The sequence below is a fragment of the Rhincodon typus genome, chromosome 18, assembly GCF_021869965.1.
Source record: "Rhincodon typus isolate 14 chromosome 18, sRhiTyp1.1, whole genome shotgun sequence".
Classification (NCBI taxonomy): domain Eukaryota; kingdom Metazoa; phylum Chordata; class Chondrichthyes; order Orectolobiformes; family Rhincodontidae; genus Rhincodon; species Rhincodon typus.
Genome location: NC_063349.1, coordinates 52,883,761 through 52,899,766, shown reverse-complemented (window position 1 = coordinate 52,899,766; position 16,006 = coordinate 52,883,761). Strand labels below are relative to the sequence as shown.

Genomic DNA, 16,006 nt, shown 5'->3' with positions numbered 1-16,006 from the left:
CAAGTTGTTCGCCTCTTTTTCCTGCAATACAAACTTCAAAAACAATTAAAACAAAGAACTGCGTATGTTGGAGATCTGAAGCATATAGAAACAGAATTTGCTGGAGAAACTCAGCAATTCTGGCAGTATCTGTGGAGAGAGAATCAGAATTAACATTTGAGGTCTGTGACCCTTCTTCACAACTAATGGGCAGTTTAGAAGAGTCATACCAGACTTGAAACGTTAACCCTGATTCTCTCTCCACAAGCTGCTAGAACTGCTGAGCTTCTCCAGCAATTTCTGTTTTTGTTTTATCCCTAATCTATTCTGTTGCAAATAACCTGTGATAGATACTGATGATATGTTAATTATGCACATTCCATTGTGTGAACAGGTTTTGTAACTTAGGAAGCATTAGCTGATAGGCATTCAGGGTAACAAAGTATCCTGTACAGCTGTAGCTATTGATTCCCTTCCAATGGATAATAATGTGGACCTGAAAGTTTCTGTATTTGTTCACTGATTTGTACAGAGTGCTTAAAATGATACTTGCCAGATGGACTTAAGCTCTAGAAATCACGGACAATATTTGTCGGAGGTGATCTGTCAAATCGTGAACAGGTAAGAGTCCTATGCTGCCACATTCAATGCCAAAGGCACTTTTTCATGTTGACTGGTATCGCCTCGGATTGTGAACATGATGGGGATTGGGGAGGGGACAGATGTCCAGCCTGCTGAGAAATACTGACTGGCCAGAGGCTCGATTGAGTGTCTACATCATGAGGAAGTGATAAAGTCCCACACTGAGACCGTAAACTTAGGTAGAAGCCCACAGTCTTGACCAAATATTACTGACACAGCTGTGAAATTGGTGGAGTGACAAGTGACAGAAAGTAGGGATAATAGGTAGGTTTTTCAAATCGGCACAATGTGTCACCCAAGGATCTGTATTTGTGCCTCAATTATTCACATCATTTATTAACAACTTGGAGAGTGGTACAGAAAGTCATATATCCAAATTTGCTGATGGCTCATAATTAGGCGGCACTGTAGACATTGTAGATGATAGCTTAAAATTATAAAAGGATATTGATAGACTAAGTGAACGGGCAAAACTGTGGCAGATGGAGTTCAATGTAAACAGGTGCGAGGTTATCCATTTTGGACCAAGAAAGGATAGCTCAGGGTCCTTTCTACATGGTATGAAGTTAAATAAAGTGGCTGCCCAAAGAGACTTGGGGTTCAGGTGCATAGCTCTTTAAAATGTCTCAAACAGGTGCAGGAAATAATAATACCACAAGACCATAAGACATAGGAGCAGAAATTAGGCCATTCGGCTCATCGAGTCTGCTCTGCCATTCAATCATGGCTGCTAAGTTCCTCAAACACATTCTCCTGCTTTCTCCCCGTAACCCTTGATCCCCTTGATAATTAAGAACCTGTCTATTTCAGTCTTAAATGTACTCAATGACCTGGCCTCCACAGCCTTCTGTGGCAGTGAATTCCATAGATTCATCACTCTCTGGCTGAAGTTGTTTCTCCTTATCTCCATTCTAAAAGGTCTTCCCTTTACTCTAAGGCTGTGCCGTTGAGTCCTAGACTCTCCTACCAATGGAAGCACCTTCTCAATATCCACTTTGTCCAGGCCATTCAGTATTTTGAATGTTTCAATTAGATCCCCCCTCATCCTTCTAAACTCCAATGAGTATAGTCCCAGAGTCCTCAAGCATTCCTCATATGTTAAGCTTTCCATTCCTGGGACCATTCTCGTGAACCTCCTCTGAAACTGCTCCAGGGCCAGTACATCCTTCCTGAGATATGGGGCCCAAAATTGCACGCAATACTCCAAATGTGGCCTGACTAGCAGCTTATAAAGCTTCAGTAGTACATCCCTGCTTTTATATTCAAGTCCTCTCAAAATAAATGCCGACATTGCAATTACCTACTGACTCAACCTGCAAGTTTACCTTGAGAGAATCCTGGACTAGAACTTCCAAGTCTCTTTGCACTTCAGACTTCGGAATTTTCTCCCAGTTTAGAAAATAGTCCATGCTTTTGTTCTTCTTACCAAATTGCATGACCTCACACTTTCCCACGTTGTACTCCATCTGCCACTTCTTTGCCCACTCTCCTAACCTGTCCAAATCCTTCTGCAGCCTCGCCACCTCCTCAGTACTACCTGTCCCTCCACTTTGTATCGAAAGCTAATGGAACACTGGCCTTTATATCTAAAGGCCTGGAGTACAAGGATGTAGATATAATGCTTCAGTTATCCAAAACCCTAATTAGACAACAGTTGGAGACTGTGAGCAGATCCGGGCACCACACCTTAGGAAAGACATATTGGCCTTGGAGGGAGTATAACATAGGATTACAAGAATGATACCTGGACTTCAGGGATTAATTTATGAGGAGCGAGTATAGAAATTAGACCTGTTTTCTCATGAATTTAGAAGGTTAAAGGGTGATCTGATTGAAGTTTCCAAGATATTAACAGGAACAGACAGGGTAGATAAAGATAAACTATTTCCACTGGTTGGGGTTTCTAGAACTAGAGGCATTGTCTGAGAATTAGGGCCAGACTGTTCAGGAGAGATGTTAAGCTAAACTTTGGCACACAAAGGGTGGGTGAGGTTTGGAACTCTCTTCCACAAATACCTGTAGATGCTGGATCCGTTGTTAATTTTAAATCTGAGTGAGACAAAATTTCTGCTAAGCGAAGGTATTAAGGGACATAGGCCAAAGGGAGGTATATGGAGTTAGGTCATGGATCAGCCATGATCTCATCGTATGGTGGAACAGGCATGAGGTGCTGAATGGCCTACTCCAGTTCCTAGATCCCCAAATAGTGACTGCTGCCAGTATGATAGCCCCCAGAGGGCCCAGTATTGTCACTGGATGCCAGTGAGATGGTGGCTGGGTATTGTAGGGAGTTAGTGCTGTAGAGCAGGAGGGTCAGCAGCAAGGGTAGAGTGGTCAGGATGAGCAAGTGTTGGCAGGTTCGTGCGTTCATTCTGATGCCTCTACTTTGTCTCCGATTGTTCCCGAAAGTCTCTTGGTGCCTTCCCAGATTAATCTTTTCCATTTGATTGGCTGCAAGCCTAGGAATCCCAGGAGTCAGTGAGCATGTGTGATCCCCTCCAGGAAATCTCCCGTGAGAAACTCCAGATGGATCATGACACCCCTCCAATTGGGATCTCCCCCAGTGTCCACCCCAATGTCTGCAAGTTGCTAAATGCTAACAATGGGAGGATGAGACCCTTAAGTAGCCATTAATTGCCCACTTTTGGGCCTCAATGATAGTAGAGCAGGAAGGTGCACCCCCTCCCACACCGTGGGCTTATTTGAGGCAGAGGCAGGGAGGAAGTGGATTCCCAACCCACTGCCTGCTTAAATACCATCCCCTACTACTCATCAACTCACCAATGGAGAGGCAATAAATTTAGCCTCATATTTGCATCATGTTTGAAGTGGGTAATGAAAGAGAAGTGTTCCTTTTGCTTTTCCCATGGGACTGAACTTTCACCAATTGGCAGCAAGCTGTCGAGCTATGGAATGGATGTGCATGCAGCCTGCACTTTTACTGGGAGGCCATGTGCAATCTTACAGAGATGGCTGCACATCTCCAATGCGCCAATCTGAAGTTATTTCCAACTTGCTATGTCCTTAACCCCACAGCCTTGCTCCCTTTTTAACTCTGGGAACTACTATAGAACTACAATCCTCCACAATCTCAGTGCTTCTCCATGTGGCCTCTTCTGAATCCCAAGTTTAATAACTCTACATTGATGGCTAAGTCTTCAGCTGCTAACTCCAGTATATCTCTCCATATAAACCCCTTGATCTTACTTTCCTCCTTTAAGATGCGCCACAAAGACTACATTCCCACCCCAGTTTTTGGCCATCTCTCCCAATACTCCCTTATGTGCCTCAGGGTCAAATTTAGTTCACCAACACTCGCATGAAATTGATTGCGGTATTTTGCAGCACTACAGATCTTGATCTATTGGGTCAATGGGCTGAGGAGTGGCACATGGATTTTAATTTAGATAAATGTGAGGTATTGCATTTTGATAAAACAAGGGCAGGACTTATTCCCAGGACCCTGGGTAGTGTTGTAGAACAGATATACTTAGGGTTCCAGGTACATAATTCTTGGATCTTTGGATCGCAGGTAGACAGGGTGGTTAAAAGGTATTTAGCACGCTTGCTTTCATTGCTCAGACCTTTGCGTAAAGGAGGTGAGACATCATGCTGAAATTGTACAGGATGTCGGTGAGGCCTCTTCTGGAGAACTGATTGTAGTTCTGGTTAAATAAAAGCCGAAAGAACTGTGGATGCTGTAAATCAGGAACAAAAACAGAAGTTGCTAGGCCAGCTCAGCAGGTCTGGCAGCATCTGTGAAGAAAAAAAGCAGAGTTAACGTTTTGGGTCCAGTGACCCTTCCTCAAAACAAATGAAACGTCACTGGAACCGAAACACTAACATTTTTTTCTTCACAGATGCTGCCAGACCTGCTAAGCTTTTCCAGCAATTTCTGTTTTTGCTGTTGTAGTTCTGGTTACTCTGTTATAGGAAGGATATTATTAAACTGGAGAGGGTTCAGAAAAGATTTACCAGGATGTTGCTGGGAATGGAGGGTTTGAGATTTAAAAATAGACTGGAAAGACTGGGACTTTTTTCACTGGAGTGTCGGAGGTTGGGGGGGTGACATTATTGAGGTTTATAAAATCATGAGGGGCATAGATAAAGTGAATGACACGGGTTTTTTCCCTAGGGTGGGGGGAGTTCAAAACTAGAGGGCAGATTTTTAAGGAGAGATGAGAAAGATTTAAAAAAGACATGAGGGGCAACTTTTTTTTAACACAGAGAGTGGTTCGTATGTTGAATGAACTTCCAGAGGAATTGATGGATGCAGGTAAGTTACAACTTTTAAAAGACATTTGGATAAGTTCGTGAAAAGGAAAGGTTTGGAGGGATATGGGCCAGGTGCAGGCAGGTGGGACTAGTTTAATTTGGTTGACACAGACTGATTGATTGAAAGGATGTGTTTCTACACTGTATAACACTACAACGATGACTCTAAATGGTTATTTGTAATTGTCCCAACTTCAAGGAAGCGAGGAACGCAAAGAAAGCTGAATCATGCAGAGGGGCAGATCCAGAAAAACTGTGTCAAAGGGCTATTTTCCCAGGGTGATTTCCACACCTGAATTCTCCCTGGTTATGATGAATCACTGTATTTATTTGGCTGGTCCGGTTCAACTTCTGGTCAGTGGCAACTCCCAGGATTGAAGAAGCTATACTAAATGGATCACTTTTTTTTTAAATTCATTTCTTAGGTTCCAGTGAAAGCAGTTCTTTGCTTTACTGGGTGTTCCACAGTCCTCGTAGTGAACTGAGACTACAATAGGTTTAGGGTTAGGGTTAATCCTAACGTGTAAAGCACATTGTTTGTTGGATACAATCCAGCATAGAGAGTAATCTGCTGTGACCCTCATATTCCTTTTGTGCTGGGATATTCTGTAGGTCTTTTTAAGTAAGGGAGATGATGCAGGAATGACGAGCTGACAGCTTTTTGCCAGGGTAGGTGAGTCTAAAACTAAAGGAAATAAGTTTATGGTGAGAGAGGAGAGACACAAAAGTGTCTGGGGGCAACTTTTTCACTCAGAGGGAGGAGAGAGCCTGGAACGGGCTGCCAGAGGCAGTGTTGGAAGTGAGTACAATTTTGTCATTTAAGAAGCATTTAGACAGGTACATGGATGAGATAGGTATGGAGGGATATGGACCAAATTCAGGCAAATGGGATTAGTTTAATTGTGAAAACTGGGCGGCATGGGCAATTTGGGCCGAAGGGCCTGTTTCCATCCTGTAGACCACTGCAACTCTATGGCAACGCCAAAGGTTTGCATGAATAAGTGCATTTCACCGTCACCACCTTCATGGTGAAACATGTAGATAAACCTTTTAATGGAAATATTGCTAATGAAATAAAAGGACCAGACAGGGTTAACACAGGAAGAAGATTCCCAATGACCGTGGAGTCCAGAACCGGGGTCACAGTCTAAGGAATACAGAGTAGGCCATTTAGGACTGAGATGAGGAGAAATGTCTTCATCCAGGGAATGGGGAGCCTGTGGAAATCTCTGCCATGGAAAGGCCAAAACATTGAATATTTTCAAAAAGGAGTTAGATGTAGTTCTTATGACTAAAGAGAGCAAAGGGTGAAAGCAGGAACAGTTACTGAGTCGGATGATCAACCATGATCATGTTGAATGGTGGAGCAGGCTTGAAGGGCTGAATGGCCTACTCCTGTTCCTACTTTCTATGTTTCTAAAACCCAACAAACATTATGCTATTCTTCACTGTAAACCTACCAGTCATACAGAAGGAGAAATGTGCAATATTTAATTGATGATAAGATTGTATACAGATAGAGTTCACTGGAGGCTAAGTGTAGTACATCTGATCTTTACCATGGTGTTTGAAGACTGTCAAAGTGTGTAAATATTGACAAAGTTTAAGGTACATCTCCTTAAAGACTCTTGTACACCATTTCCTGACAACAGGTATTGTCAGTTCAATATAGTACAGATGTGGAGGTGATGCTGAAATGGTCACAAGTTACATTGGCAAATTTCACCTTGATTGCTTCGGCAGTAACAGGGCAGGCCACAGAAAGGAGAGGGAAATGCTTTCCTACGAGAGTCCCAGATTACTTAGAGGCCTGGATAGAATAGGCATGGAGGAGATGTTTCCACTTGTAGGAGAGACTAGGACCTGAGGGCACAGCTTCAAAGTGAAAGGGCAACCCTTTTAGAACTAAGATGAGGAGGAATTTCTTCAGGCAGAGGGTGGAGAATCTGTGGAACCCATTGTTGCAAAAGGTTTGTAGAGGGGAAGTCATAGCGTGTATTTAAGACAGAAATGGATCTGTTCTTGTTTAATAAGGGGATCGAGGGTTACGGGGAGAAGGCAGGAGAATAGGGTTGAGAAATATGTCAGCCATGATCGAATGGTGGGCTGAACGGCCTAATTCTGCTCCCATATCTTACAGTCCTATGGTCTGATGGTCCTGCCACTCCTGGACCCAGAAAGGAAAGAGGAAAGAAAAGAGCCTTCCTTGTTTCACGGGTGTAACAATGAGAAAAGTCGCAGGGGAAGGTTTGTCAGTGCCCTCAAGCCACTGCAGAAACTGTCAGGTGAGTGCTCGAAAAGAGTGAAGTTCCTAACCCAATATGGAAATTGGGGAGCTGCATCTGCTTCATGAAGAATGGGCAATAGTTGCCTCTTTGGAGCAGAGAAGACGTCTGTTCAGCTCAGGAGCACCCAGCCTATAAATGCTGACATCAGTGAGCCTTACGTTGTCCCCACGAAATGAACAAGAATCACACCTTGATTTGACATGAACCAAAGAATATTGTTTGAGGAACATTGTGTTTTGATCAAATTACTCAATTTATTACACTTCACACATAACGGGAGTTTACTGTAATGGGAAGTCGATGCGTTTTTGTATGAATATGATAGATTGAGACCATCCGAAAGCAGTAGCTTCTAAGCAACAAGTTAATAGATATTTTGCCTTGCTCTGTGCACAAACGATCTGGGTATAATTGAATAAATGCAACAGAATTTAGACCATGATTGGGTTTGATTCATGGTAACATTTTCAGTTAATAGAATCAAACAACTGATCGAATTTCTCATTCATCCCATACGTTTCAGTATGCTTGGATTGATAACCTTGGTCCCAATGCAGACCACAAACAAAGTTTAGATTATTGCTCCAATTGACATCTTCTCACTTTAAATGCGTCCAGAACCAACACTGAGATCAGCCTTTCTAAACCCAAAGACCCAACCAATTTAAATAAAACATGTGGAATTTCCCCAGGCCCACTGACTCGGAATCGAAGCTGGAGTCGGGAGCAGATTCCAAGCCTTAGCCTCCAGTGAACTCCATCTGTATTTGTCCTTATCTTTAATTAAAGATTGTACATTTCTCCTTCTGTGGGACTGGTAGGTTCACATTGAAGAATAACATTAAGCCTGCTGGGTTTTAGAAACATAGAAAACCTAATGTGTTCGGCCAGCCCTCCAACGGACACCTATTTCTGAATAGCCTTGCAAAGGCGGCTACACAGTGCCAGCGTCTACCCATGTGGATCTGGCTGAAGAGTTAATCAAGGTCACACAAGATAGTTGTAGATGAAATGCTGCTGTTGTGAGGAGTTTTCTAAAGCTGGATTTTCCATCCTCATCCTCCAACTCACTGTTGAAGACAAAGCCTAGCCAATACGTGGAATGGGGTGACATGGCAGCTCAGTGGTTAGCACTATGCCACCTCACAGCGCCAGGGGCACAGGTTTGGCTCCACCCTCAGGCGTGGAATTTGCACATTCTCCCCGTGTCTGCGTGGGTTTCCTCCGGGTGCTCCGGTTTCCTCCCACAGTCCAACAATGTGCAGGTTAGTTGGGTTGGCTGTGCTAAATACAGGAATAGGGTGGTGGGGGGGACACGTTGTTGAGTCTGGGTGGGATGCTCTTCAGCAGATTGGTGCAGGACTCAATGGGCCGAACAGGCTGTATCTGCGTCGCAAGCATTTTATGATTCTCAGTCACAATCCAGAAGCTTGATAACACCTCCTCTAAACCACCCACATCTTAGAGGGTCAAAGGCCCACACCCAGAGCCACACAGGGCTTTCCTTCTGATGTCAGTTGTCTTCCCACTTTGTTTAAAAATTTCTATCCATCTTCACGTGGCATGTCCAGCTTGAGGCACCTTGCTCTGACCCACCCATATGTTACAGAAGCAGCAACCTTTCCCAAAGGAGCTTCCAGCCATCTACATCAGCATTTGGCGCTTGGTTCGGGAATTTACCTGCCAGCTTCTATCAGATCGTAAGCTGATGACCTCTGGTCAACCCTGGGTGGAACCTGGACACCATTGTGATTGGGGCCTGGAAATTGCTGTGATACCTGAAAATGTTCCAAGATCAGAAGATTCCAGCCTTATTGTGAGGAATTGTACTTGTGCACAGTGTAATCCTAACTCCAGCGTTCAGTCTCTCTGAGTGAAGTCTCCTGCTGGAAGGTTTCAAATGTTAAGCACCACTTATCAAAACAATAGAACTGAAACGAAAACAGAAAATGCCAGCAATAGATTGGGCTGCACTGGTAAAGAAAGCAGGTATGTTGACATTCCTTGGGACTTGCCTAGCGGGATCTTCCCTTTCCTGTCCAATTCCTACAGAGTCTATTGAATTAAACTGGATTAGCTTTATTGTCACATGTATTCAAATGAATACAGTGAAAAGTTTATAAGTCGCCTTTTACAGAGCCTTCTTAGGTTCAAAGGTACTTTAGCGCAGATTCTTCAGTACAAGTTCTTACAGAAAAAAAGAAAAATAAAGAAATAAAAAGCCCAGCATTACAGATCATTGGAATAAATTAGAAAATACAGAAATAACAAAGTTCAGAATTACAATCCTTCCAACCCAGTCCACGCTGGCCCCTAGTCTCTAGTCCATTCCTGGCCTTGACTTCGGACTGTGCTGGTCTTCACCTCGAGAGTCTCAAGGTCAGGAGATTGCTCTGAAATCATCTCGTGGCCGGAAGTTCATGCTAAGGTCACGCTGGGCCGAGAGACCGCCACTCCATGTTGCCTGAAAGACCGCCATGCCAGGCCAAGAGTCCACCACACTGGGCCCTGAGACCACCATGTCAAGCCGAGAGACCACCAGTTGTTATGATGTGGCGTCCGCAGGGTCCCCAAGCACAAATCCCAATAATGACGATCTGGCCCTCAGAAAATCCAGGCCAGTCTGTGCTTTTGTGATGGTAATTCACAGGCACCCGAGATAACATCCCTGATCTTTTTTAAAGGTAGCATCTTGAAAGCTTTTCAGAAGAATCTGAAACTCTCCCTCGTACTTCTGTTCCCTTCAGACATGATTTTTCCAACATACACTTGGCCAATCTGCCATATTCCACACTCAATAAACTTGAGGTCATTTGAACCCATTAACATTATTATTTCAAGTCCAATACAACTTTTCTTTGGAAGTGATCACAACTTTACTGTACTTCCTCTTAACTCAGTTTCTCTATTCACTGATGCTGCCAGACCTGAGTTTCTCCACATTCTCTCTGCTTGTTTCAGACTTCCAGCGTCTGCAGTATTTTGCTTTTATTTTCTATTCTGTTAGGTTTTTAAACACAAAAATTTGAATTGATACAAAGAGAATTCTTAACAATCGATTGTTATCATAAAGGAGTTAGAAAATCAACTTGTTTCTACAAGCGCCATCATACAATAGGAAATAAAAACCAAAGAACAGCAGATCCTGGAAATAAGAAAGAAAAACAGAAGTTCCTGGTAAAACTCAGCAGGTCTGGCAGCATCCGTGAAAAGAAAGCAGAGTTAATGTTTCGGCTCCAGTGACCCTTCAGATAGGGTGGAGGGAAGGGGAAGACTAAATTATAGGTAGAGATGGAGCCCGGAGAGAGACAAAGGAATGGGTAAAGGTCAGGCTGGGGGCATGTACATTTGCTAATGGAGACCGTAGACTTCATAATCTCATAATTTCATAATCATGAAACGGATTTTGTCACATGTTGATTCTGGGTTCATGGCAAACACAGTAATGTCATGATGATTAGACCTGATGTATTGAATCAGTAACAGTGTGAGACTGTGACTCATTTTGTTCACTGCTAGCCTTTAGAGATGTACTTTTGCAATTAGCTCAGGAGAAAGAATTATGAACCCTCTTACTTCCAACACATCAAATTAGAATAATATTAATAGTTAAAACAGAGAAGGAAGCATTCATTATAAGTGATCTAAAATGGATAATTTAGATCTCTTCAGATAAAGTTAACAAGTTAAAAAGAGCATATTTCATGTACATTTCGAAATGGAATCATGCGGCTCCTTTTTTTAAAAATAAAGCCACAAATATTGAGAGGTTGATTTATTGAATGGATATCATGTCAATGTTATGTGGGCCAGAAGCTTCCTCATTGGAAGGGAATGTAAGACATGGTTTTGTCTCATTATTTCACTCCAATGCTTTGTGATTGTTTATTGAACTATTTTAAATGGGACATGCGTGATCCTTGAGTATGTGTTGGAGATTCTGATTAAATGTTGTGGATGGGTTATCATAGAATCATAGAATCATACAGCATGGAAACAGACCCTTTGGTTCAACCAGTCCACACTTACCATGTCCCCAAACTAAACTAGTCCCACTTGCCTGCATTTGGCCCATATCCCTCCAAACCTTTCCTATTAGTGTACTTAATCAAATGTCTTTTAGATGTTGTAACTGTACCTGCATCAATCACTTCCTCTGGCAGGTCATTCCACAAATGAACCACTCTCTGTGTAAAAAATGTTGTCCCTCATGTCCCTAATAAATCGTTCTCCTCTCATCTTAAAAGTATGGCTCCTAGTTTTGAACTCCCCCACCCTAGGGAAAAGACCCTTGTCATTCACCTTATCAATGCCCCTCATGATTTTATAAACCTCAAAAAGCTCCAGTGAAACAAGTCCCAGTCTTTCCAGTCTATTTTTATATCCCAAACCCTTCATTCCCGGTAAACTCCTGGTCAATCTTTTCTGAACCCTCTACAGTTTAATAGTAACATTCGTATAGCAGGGCAACCAGAACTTACATAATACTCCAGAAAAGGCCTCACCAACATCCTAGTTCACTTTCAGGTTAAACTCACAGTGTAAATAGTTGGGCTGGATCAGGCCACCAGAAAATTATGTCAATGGATCCATGTCCAAAACATACTTCATGGTATTTCCCACTCCTGACTCGGGAATATAGAATGCTTGCGACACAGTCTCAGAACTTCATTCACTTAGCACTGGGATGAGGAGAAATTTCTTCAGTCAAAGGCTTGCAAATTATTTGAAATCTCCAACACAGGGCATCATGGATGTTCCAACTTTCTGTACATTTAGAGAGATAGAATTTTGGTCTCTCTGGGGAATCAAGATTTATAGAATAGAATCACTACAGTGTGGAAACAGGCCATTTGGCCCAACAAGTACACATTGCCCCTCTGAAGAGCATGCCACCCAGACCCATTCCCCATGTCTAACCTAAACATCCCTGAACACTATGGGGAATTTAGCATGGCCAATCCACCTAGCCTGCACATCTTTGGACTGTGGGAGGAAACCAGAGCACCCGGAGGAAACCCACGCAGACACGGGGAGAATGTGTAAACTCCACACAGACAGTCACCCGACGGTGGAATGTGAACCCAGGTCCCTGGTGCTGTGAGGCAGCAGTGCTAACCACTGAGCCATCGTGCCACCCTAGAAAGCAGGAGTTCCTGGAAATTGGAATTGATGTCAAAGACTGTACTGAAGATTGTACTGAAAGGGTGTGGGGTGTGGGTTTGGTGGGTGGGGGTGTGTAACAGGGTTGATGAGCTGAACAATCGAGCCCTGATCCCCTTTCTATGTTCTGGCAATTGGTGTCACAATTTGTGTTATAGAACTTAGAACAATACAATACAGGAGTAAGCCCTTCAGCTTGCCATGCCTTAGCCAACGATGATGCCATTCTAAACTAATCCCCTCTGTCTGCACATGGTCCGTATCTCACTATTTCCTGCCTCTTCGTGTGTCCATGTAAGTGCCTCTTAAACGTTGTATCTGCTTCTACCACCTGTCCTGTAAAAGTTCGAGAGTTCATTTGTTTCAAACAAAGTTTCCTGCTGCCTATGTTTCAAGATCTACAGCGATGTAAAATTTGCAGTGAGTGCCAAACTTAGTTTTGTAATTGTATGATATTTCCTGATCTGCTTAGGGATGCCTTTCACCAGCTCACAAAGTGCATCTCCTGTGATTATAGCAGCTGCTAGTAAATCTTTCCACAAGCAATTTCTGATGGAAAAGGAATCCCATATTATGTAGGTTTTTTTGGCACAGGAGAAGCCCTAGAGATTATTTTTTTAACCCCTCCAGGAAAAGGCAAAGAGTTTTGATGCAGAATTGGCTCGAAGGTCGAAGACAGAGGGTGGTGATGGAGGGTTGCTTTTTAGACTGGAGGCCTGTGACCAGCGGTGTGCCACACAGATCAGTGCTAGGGTCCACTGCTTTTGGTCATTTATATAAATGATTTGGATGTGATTATAGGAGGTATGGTTAGTAAGTTTGCAGATGACACCAAAATTAGTGTAGTGGACATTGAAGAAGGTTATCTCAGAGTACAACAGGACCTTGATCAGATGGACCAATAGGCCAAGCAGTGGCAAATGGAGCTTAATTTAGATAAATGTGAGGTGTTGCATTTTGGTAAGGCAAATCAGGCCAGGACTTCTGAGGAAGGGTCGGTCAACCTGAAACATTAACTCTGATCTCCCCCAACAGATGCTGCCGGATCTGCTGAGCTTTTCCAGCAATTTCTGTTTTTGTTGCAGGGCAAGACATATATACTTAGGGGTAGGGCCCTGGGGAGTGTTACTGAACAAAGAGACCTAGGGCTGCAGGTTCATAGTTCCTTGAAAGTGGATTTGTAGGTGGACAGGGTGGTGATGAAGACGTTTTGCAACTTGCCTTCATTAGTCAGAACATTGAGTATAGAAGTTGGGATATCATGTTGCAGTTGCAAATGACATCGGAGAGGCCACTTTTGGAATACTGCATTCAATTCTGGTTGCCCTTCTACAGGAAGGATGTTGTTAAACTTGATAGGGTCTAGAAAAGATTTACAAGGATGTTGCCAGGGTTGGAGGGTTTGAGCTATAGGGAGAGGCTGAATGATCTGGGGCTATTTTCCTGGAGTGTCAGGGGCTGAAGGGTGCGCTTAGGGTTTATAAAATCATAAGGGTCATGGATAGGGTGAATGGCCAAGGTCTTTTTCCCAGGATGGGATTGTACAAAACTAGAGGGGCATAGGTTTAAGGTGTGAGGAGAAAGATTTCAAAGGGACTTAAGGGACAACATTTTCACACAGAGGGTGATGTGTGTATGGAATGAGCTGCCAGAGGAAGTGGTGGAGGCTGGTACAATTACATTTTTAAGGCATCTGGATGGGTATATGAATAGGAAGGGTTTAGGGGGATATCTGCCATATTTCTAAAGAAGGGTCTAGGCCCGAAACGTCAGCTTTCCTGCTCCTCTGATGCTGCTTGGCTTGCTGTGTTCATCCAGCTCTACACCTTGTTATCTCTGCCAAATGGGACTAGGTCAAATTCAGGTGTCTGGTTGGCATTGATGAGTTGGACTGAAGGGTCTGTTTCTGTACTGTACAACTCTGTGACTCTATAACACTGATGTTGAAAAGATGCTGTGGACTCACCACCAGAGGAACAGAGCAGTGACGTCAGCATTTGTAAACAGAACAGACATCTTCTGAGGCTTTGGCCTGATTTCTTTATCAAAAGAACAGACTGAACACTTTTAGTTTACAGCTTCAATGAAGCATATTATTCTGAAATGGCCCGTAATGTCCCTTCACAGATGCACTACTGTTCTGCCATTTCAGTTCGAGTTTGAGATTTCCAGTGTGGTCCCCTGTGTTTAGACGGGGATATATGTCCTTGAGACTCCCAGGCTGGATTTCCTGGGGGTATGTACAAGGGTGGAGGGTTCATCCCCTTCTGGTGTAGATGGTGACTCCACACTCCTGCCCACTCCTGTTTGATCAGTAAAGCATGCAGCCAGTTAATGGTGGGCCTTACCCTCACCGCTCTACCCAACCCCCACGCCCAACCCCCAACCCACCATCTCTGAGGCAGGTTCAACTGTGAGGCCGACTGTGTGGAACTCCCAAAGGGACCTTGACAAGTTGGAGGAGTGGTGGATAGGTGGCAGATGAGGTTCGAAGCAGAGAACTGTGAGGTGATGCACTTTGGTTGGAAGAAGACTGAAAGACAATATAAAACAGGGGTACAATTCTAAAGAAGTGGCAGAGCGGAGGGAGCTGGGTGTACATGTGCAGAGATCACTGAAGGTTGCAGGACAGGTGGAGAGAGCAGTTAATAAAGCAGTGTTCTCAGCTTTATTAATAAGGGCAGGGTGTACAAGAGGTAGGAGGTGATGGTGAACTTGTACAAGACACTTATTAGATCCCAGCTGGAATATTTTGTACAGTTGTGGGTGCCACATTATAGGAAAGATGTGAATGCATTGGCGACAATGCAAAAGCGATTTACAGGAATGGTTCCAGGAGTGAGAATCTTCAGTGATGAGGATAGATTGAAGAAGTTGGGACTGTTCTCCTTGGAGAGAAGAAGGCTAAAAGGAGATCTGATTGAGGTTTTCAAAATCATGAAAATCATCAAAATCATGAGCTGGACAGAACAGGTGAGGAGAAACTGTTCCCATTCCTAAAAGGGACAAGCGTGAGAGGGCACAGGTTTAAACTGATGTGCAAACAAAGCAAGAATAATGCGAGAAATTTTTTTTTTCACTTGACGGTAGTTAGCATATGGAATGCACTGCCTGGAAATGAGGTGGAGCTGATTGTGAGTGATTTTGAAAAAAACATTGGAAAAACATTGTTATCCATAAATAGGGTGACCTTAGCCTTGGATTTCAGTGACCTGCAGAGTGAATGAAACGTGGTGTGGATGGGGGAAAAGTTCATTTTTGAACTCCAACAATAATCACCGATAACAGATTTGACTGAAAATTGCTTAAAAACTAAGACAAAAACATGTGCAAACTTGTTTTCAGGGAACACCATTACTACAAGTTAGCTGGCACAGCAGGGAGGCAATGACCTCATGGTGTAATTGTTAGACTCTTAATTCAGAGATCCAGGTAATGTTCTGGGATCCTGGCTTTGAATGCTGCCGCGGTAGATGGTGGGATTTGAATTCAATTTTAAAATAATCTGGAATTAAGAGTCGAATGATGACCATGAAGCAATTGAAGATTGTTGGAAAATCCCATCGGATTCACTGATGCCCTTTAGGCAACAGAATTGTCATCCTTATCTGAGATAGTAGGAACTGCAGATGCTGGAGAATCCGAGACAACAAGGTGCA

The 16,006-nt window shown here is 43.4% G+C and overlaps 1 long non-coding RNA gene across 1 annotated transcript in view; it reads left to right on the top strand.

The window, feature by feature from the left end:
* The first annotated feature begins 417 nt into the window (after window positions 1-417).
* Window positions 418-16,006, top strand: part of LOC125485400 — a 19,947-nt gene continuing 4,358 nt past the window's right edge. The window contains exons 1-2 of the long non-coding RNA XR_007264136.1: window positions 418-600; window positions 7,037-7,181. This is a non-coding gene — a long non-coding RNA (uncharacterized LOC125485400). The remainder of the gene's footprint in view (window positions 601-7,036; window positions 7,182-16,006) is intronic.